At 37.6% G+C, this 7,500-nt stretch overlaps 1 long non-coding RNA gene across 1 annotated transcript; it reads left to right on the forward strand.

Moving 5' to 3' along the window:
* Window positions 1-418: 418 nt before the first annotated feature.
* On the forward strand, window positions 419-7,158 carry LOC138019474 (uncharacterized). Its single transcript, XR_011126168.1, has 2 exons — window positions 419-658; window positions 6,831-7,158. It is a non-coding gene; the product is annotated as an uncharacterized lncRNA (long non-coding RNA).
* The last annotated feature ends 342 nt before the right edge of the window (window positions 7,159-7,500 follow it).

Consider the following 7,500-nt stretch of genomic DNA (forward strand, 5'->3'; position numbering starts at 1 on the left):
GAGATCATGTTGAAGATAATATCTTTAACATGTGTTCGACGTAACAAGAGTTTGAAACGCCGTTAGTTTTGAAAGATAACGTCCACGCTTCGGATGAATAACATCCTTGGGGATTTGATTGGTAGATAGCGTCTTTTATGTTACTTCAGATAAGTTTGAACTGAATCTACAGTACTTTGATTTAGTAAGGTTCCAAAGCTTTCGTCCACATTTAATCTAGTCTCTACTGTTGACAAGACATGTTTTCTGAATAATACGTTTTCTGGGATTACTCAAATAACGTGTAACTGAACCACTTGATTTGAACTCTAGGAAAGTTATGAGATGTGATTTTAATATATTGCTTTGATATCTCTTATCACCGCAATATATGTTTACGCAATTTCAGTAAAGGGAATTCCGCCCGACCAAGCTAAATTTCTCTATAAAATGAAATGCCTTCTTTGAGAACCACATTAAATTCTACCAAATCGTCGCAATTATAGACCAGCTCTCAAGTATTCCCTGCCATACAATCCAGAAGATGAACTCTAGGGTTTTTCTTGTTTTGTTCGTCTTAGTTTCAACATTTCTGATTGAAAGCTTGACATTTCACGTCGGAATGACGAAAGACAGGCACAGAAATGGTGGCAAACGCGAATTCAGCGAATCTCAAGAGGTCGGTACAGTATTATTTATTTTCGTAAGCTGAAGGGTGTATACTATATACTCGTACTACTATATAACCATCTCCAACTCCTTTGTTGTTGATATATATATATATCAGAGAGAGAGAGAGAGAAGAGTGGACTACTTTTTCATTACAGATCTACAAGCTTGTTTCGTAGGAGCATGGCGCTTCCATTCTTCAGGATCTTATAGCTCTATTTACATCAACGCGGTATTTATGCGTTCAATTTTTCACACTTGTTTGCACAGTGTTTAGTTCTTAATGACACGTTATTTAGTAAGAACTTACTTGCCGGCAGCTGCTTACTAACTCTGACCTTTTGTTAAGTGTGGAGTGCTCCGGGTGGAAAATTATAAGCTTGTATAAGCTTAGCAAATTACAAGCTTGTATAAGCTTAGTAAGCTTAGCAAATTACAAGCTCGTAGATCTGTAATAAAAAAGTAGTCCACTCTTCTCTCTATATATATAACCAGCTCCAACTCCTTTGTTGTTGAGCACTCTCTGAGGGCTAATATTAAACTTAGATCTAGGCGTGGTGTTAAAGTTTGAATCCCAGGACTAAAATCATTGCTTTGTGGAATTAAAGCGGGACGGTCACAGTCGATATTTACTGGCGTTTTGTCAGTGAAGCTGTGAATTTACGAACATACATTACTTTTTTGTCAGTTCCTTTTTCAAAGTTAGACTGAATAACTTTATGGAGTATAACTGGCCCCGAGGTGGATGATGGTTAAAAAACAGCAAGAAAGTGTTTTGAGTCTCTTGGGCTTTTACTTCGGGTAGAAGAGCACAGAACGCGTCATCAAAATTGAATTAGCTTTGTGGCATAATAAAACACAAGCTACTTCATAGTTTTGTAGTTTTGAATAATCTTGTATGTTTGTAGACCGCCTTTGTAGTCCGGCAGTGTGGAAGTTTGGCCGTGTGGTAGTGACCCTAACCTGAACACGAACCCTAAACCACACTGCCAAACTTCCACACCGCCAAAATTCCACACTTCCACACTGCCAAACTTCCACACTTCCACACTGCCAAACCTCCATGTACTAATTACTTGTGAGTAAATTTCTCGCATTTGCATTCTTTCCTGATGACGCGTTCTGTGCTCCTCTACCCGAAGTAAAAGCCGTCTCTTGCCATACCAGATTTTGTATTTGCCCCGATCGACCCATTTGATGTAGTTGCCGCGCTTAAAAGGTTTTAGCGACATCCAAATAGCGGGCGGACTTGTTTCAATTTCCTCTGCAATTTTTGTTTGCCGTTTTTTGTTTTTGGAAATGGAATGTCTGCAAAATTAAAACTCAAGTTACTGGCAGCTTTGCTGGTAGACTGAAACAGAAAAAGAATTTGCATAAAAATAGAATTCAATTAAATTCCCGAAGGTATTTCTACTTCTCCAACATGGCATCCTCAAGTTACGTGTGGCACGTTATGTGCGGATGTGCAAAAACGTAGAACCCGGTCAGTCGCAGAGGATTTTTCCATCGGTACCGTTAAAATCAAATAAAGTAGAAATTCATTTTAAAACGTCCGTGACAACTTTTTCGACAGATTTCTAGTGATGTCGTTAACCAACAGAATTAAAAATCAGTTGAACCAGAGTTGACACTTAGAGGAAGCCTGTTCTGCCTTGAACAAAGAGGGTTTCATGCGCATGCTTGAGTTATGGGCAATGTGAAAGAAGATCACTGCGGAAAGCTACAATAGTTGAAGCCTTCATCGATTTAGAACCGACAGTATGATCCATATTCTCTTCAGAAACTTAATCCCTCTCTAAATTCCTATGTATTTTTTTTTTGTTTGTTCCGGTTTAGAATTGAATAAACAGATAAAAATGAATCTAAGTTCTCAAGAAGTTTGGGTTCGAGTTCACATCAGTCGGCCTTTTACCGACCTGGGCCGCCTTGTTTTCCCAAATTTTGAAAGTTACAAACCCTTTATTCTGAGCTGTTGATGAAGTATGCAAGTGCAGAAAAAAAACCAACATAATCACAACGCTTCATGTCTTGCAACGTCTTGCTCCTTTTGAAGGGAACAGATGGTCGAAATGAACCGCCTTGCCATCAGAAGGTAATGCATTTCTTTTGCTTTCTTTCGTATTTCGTAATTTTTATACCGCTCATTCGATCCACTACAAGGCTCCGGTCTGCTTCAGTTCGGTCACACCGGTCCATGCTTACACAGTTATATGGGTTTACGGTACCCTGGATGGAGAAATCCCTTATCGATGACCACATTTGTGGAGCGCGGGCTGACTAGTCTCTTGGTATCGTCTATTTCATTGCGGGGCTGAAACATTCAATGCGTTTGGATAAGACGGATCGATAGAAGAATGTCCTTTCAAAAGATAAATCCGCCTTTGAGATTTCTAATTAAACTATTTTTATTTATCAGTAAAATGAGAACAAGCTACCCAGGAAATATGAGCTGTTATGAATGATATTATGGTTCACCTTCCTTTTTGTTTGAATTAGTCGATATTTGACAAACACCTTGCACATTTTTCATCGCGTCAAATTAATATGGTTTATAATTACTTTCGAAGTACTCATTTCATTTTCCAGATTCGTTTTTTTACTTATTCAACGGGTAAAAGCTTCACTTAGAGAGGAATTTTACATTTGAACTTAAAAAACTTCTTTTATGACCAAGAACAAAAATTTATTTCATTAGGTGTGGGCGTAAATTAAAATTTGACTCCCTGGTGCTAAATTAATAAATTGAACTCAAAGCTGGCTAACGTCATTAATTCTTAATTACATGTAAACGACAACGAAAGATCATTGTCATCAATAATTCAGTAAAGATGAAACCTTGTGAAAAAGGTAGAGACGTGTAGAATAAACATGATGCAGGACCCACATGCATTAAAAAGCAGTTATCGGTAAAAATTAAATTATCGCACCCAGCAATGATAATCATTAATACAAAGACTATACAGGTAACAATGTCGTTAAAGTTTAATTTTCAATTCACCTATGCGATAATAACATAAAATGAACAGCGATAAAAAAAACAAAATCATGAAGACAAATTTGTGACCTGTTACTCCTTTGGGGTGCTAGCAAATTGTGCATTTTTCATTTTTAAAACCATAGTTACTACTCTACTAACTATGTTAAAACAAATATACAATAAAAAATCTTTGTCACAAAAAAATTAGGGCGCGGCAAGCCACGCCAAAAGTTTCCACTAACAATTATGATTTGATAAAAATACAGAAATTTCATTTAAATTCTCAATAAACCTAAAAAATTAAATGCGAATTGTTCTTCCTCATTTTCGTTCGCCTCGATAGCTACTGAATGAAGTTTTGAAGCTGAATAAACAAGTCCAATCTTCAAAGTGGGTAAACAAGAGAACTTTTTTTTAGAGTGGGCTCTCAGCGAGGATGGAAACTAAATAACTTCCTCAGTACGCCTGGATATACAAATTCCTGGCTAAATTATCCTTAAATTAATCTAAACCGAATTTGAGATCACTTTAGGTAGTGTTCTTTTAAGAATAATAACGACAATTGAATTCTAAGCCATATGTGTTTTTATCAAAGTTTGTCAAGTAAATAGAATTTATATTAATTCGCTAATCTAGGCCCACATAAATACCTGCATTGTTTTATAGTCTGAAATGTCTAATTGAAATAATGAAAGAAAACAATATCCTAGCCTCACCAGGGCCATAACTACAACAAGAGACCGAAAATGAACTTTTGAGTGGCGAGTGCCGTATTTAAAACGAAAGGAAGCCTAAGCCGGAGGTTACAAGCGTTTGAAATTACTGCACGCACCATCTCTGTCGGTCTACTGATCTGGAAATATTTTAACGAATAATGTGCAACAAAAACTGGCAATATCTGTTTTGTCTGAGTTTGCTGCTTGCCTTGCTGTCGTTCTATCAATGTGAAGCATTCACCGCTGGGGCCGGAGGATGGACCGGAGGATGGACCGGAGGAAAGAGATCGAAGATCACCGAAACACAGGTTCGGACTCAAACAGAAACTTTCCAATATGGTAACTCTGTAACAAGATTTCCAAACAAAAATTCAGTGATTTTTACAAACTGACAAAGGTGGCTAGGTGATTCGTGAAAGTAACGAAACTGTAAAATAACTGTATTTTTTCAGAAATACTAACCTGTTTCCAAAGCTGACATTGTAGCATGAAATTGCTATATTTTTTTTATGAAATCTCGGTGTTCCGTGTAACAAGTATAAACTCCCTTTGTCTTTATTAAAAACTCCTGTGAGTAATAATAGGAAAAAAACCCAATACCTTCAAAGAAATTAAATATTTAAAAAGTAATGGAAGAACCAATCTCCGCGGCAAGTCTGTGTCAAGATGAACTTTACACACAGATGCACGAGACCACTCTTTGAGGAAAGTTAACACCCGTCCTTTAGACCCCTTGCCCTTCATAACGGTTTTTCTTAAGTATCATTATTAAGGGTGGAAAATTAGGTTGCTTTTTGAGGACCAATCAAACGATAAATGGTTCGGTCAGATCTTCGCAAGCTAGCTGAATCACACATGTAATTTACATGTTTGGAGGCAGTGCATCCCGGTGGTTAGGTCGCTTGCCTTTATATTCGGAGTTCCCCGGTGCAAGCCCCGTTCTGACCATCAATTGAATTTGTTCCTGGTGGTTCCTGGTTCAACTTCTCGGCCGCACTTGTAAATAGTCAACTGGTTTGCCTTCGGCCGGTTGGGATTTTTAACAGTTGTTCATGTTGTGTTATGTCGTTTTGTTGTGTTTCATTGGCCCTGAAAAGCCCCCATGAGGAGTGGTCAAGTTAAAGAAAATTGCATGTATCAAGTCAAGTTTGCCCTGAGAATTTAAGCTTCTCGGTATTTAACAGCTACAAATGTGGCTACAATTATAATAACCCTAACCCCATTTTTTTCTCATTTATTTTCAAAAAGAATGCATAATCATTTGGAGAAGATTAAAAAATGAATTAAGCCAATTTATCGAAAAATCGCGACTCTGTGAAGGTTTGAAGTTGGTGATGTTCTGGTTCATGGCCGTGTGAAAGCAGGTCTGAAACCTAATGTATTTGTGACGTTATCTGGGGGCTTCGCTATCTGAAATTTCTGGTCTTAAAATCTCCTTAATTTGACCTTCAGGCACAAAAATTATTTGAATCAGCAAAAAATGTCGATCAGCAATACAAATTCGGATAATGAGGACTCTGATATTTGTTTTCTCCCGCAGAACGACATCGAAGAAGATAACTATATATAGTAGGAACCTTAAGATCTACGATGGCGACGTCGACGAAAACGTCACTTACGTCAAAATATCACTTTGCTCTATCAAAAGCTTTCGCGGTTATTCTATCTTGTTTACTTCTTACAATTTGGGCGAAGTATCCTAAAAATAAATTGGTACGTGCAGTTACAAAGTGAAAATAGAGAATGAAAGATTCACTCTGTTGTCGTCAAAACCTCAAATTTGGTGATTTCACGTCGTCTTTACGTAGAGTACCGCAAGAATCCTTCCTTAAATCTGTTGCTGCATTGGCAGCACGATTATTTACGCTCTTTTAACCAATAAAAAAGTATCATTGTTTTTTTAGCGTTGTTGTTGCCGTCGCCGTCGTCAGTAAAATCTCAAGTCTCCTCGTGATTTAAAAATGACGACAAGTAAAAGTGACGAAACTCTGGATAGCTATGACCTGGCTTATGTCGATTAGCAGATGGCTGATGAAGACTGGTTAAAAGCATATGGACTGGGCTAAAAGAAAAAATATTGGAGGACATTCGCCGAAACACGCCTATTGGGCATATTCTAAACGAACTTTTCCTCCTCTCTTTGCTCTCTTAGCGTTTCTTTATGCGCAAAGCGCTTCTTTACCTGAAGTCACCCACCAAACTCGGACCCAATCTACTTCAAACTCGTCTGTGAGTCAAAGTGCTGCTACTTTCAGAATTTTGAAAATTCATACAAAATTGAGGAAATAACATATAACTATTATTTTTTCACCAACATCATCAGAATCAAAAGAATATTTTGTCGGTTAGTTGCATTTAAAGCAATTAATCTCTTAGTTTATTTGATCTAGTGGTTCAAATGTTATTCTATTTAAACTCACCTCTTGCAAAAACATTTTCCTTCTTTTCTATAGGAAGAAATGAGATAATTGTATTTATTTTTCAAACAGAACGATGATTCTCTTCTCCTTGCGAGGATTTGTTCAGCGGCCAGAGCTTTTTGCCCACCGGAAACTCCATCAGAACACAAGACGCATGATCGATTGGTGATGCAACCACCAAACCACAAAGAAGTTAAATCGGTGAATTTTAATAAAAGTGGAAACCGCAAAACTAAGTAGATGTAAATTGAGCTCATGCCATGTCAAGAGGCCAAGCAATGATACATTCAGTATGGATTTTAATGTCATTGAAAAAATATCGCTAGTTCTCAATTAAGTAATAATAATAATTATTATAATAATTATAAATCAATAAAAATTGGAGATGACCCGAAAATAATGGCACCAAGATGACTTAAACTTGGGCAGCTGTAAAAGTTAAAAAATAAACGGTCTCCTTCTTCAGATGTTTTTTCTCCTTTTAACCAAACTCAATGACACAGCAGTCAGCAAATGAATGTCATCACCGGACTTCCCAGTCCCCTGGCCCCTCAGTTGGCAAACAGACTAGAAATACGTTGCACACTCTTTACCGCGCACCGGTGGCTCAGCTGGTTGAGCATGGGCTGTCACGCGGGAGGTCGTGAGTTCAACTCCGGCCGGACCAACACTCAGGGTCTTTAAATAACTGAGGAGAAAGTGCTGCCTTTGTAATTACATCTGCAAATGGTTAGACTCT

The sequence above is a fragment of the Montipora capricornis genome, chromosome 10 (genome assembly GCF_036669925.1).
Source record: "Montipora capricornis isolate CH-2021 chromosome 10, ASM3666992v2, whole genome shotgun sequence".
In the NCBI taxonomy this organism is placed as follows: Eukaryota; Metazoa; Cnidaria; class Anthozoa; order Scleractinia; family Acroporidae; genus Montipora; species Montipora capricornis.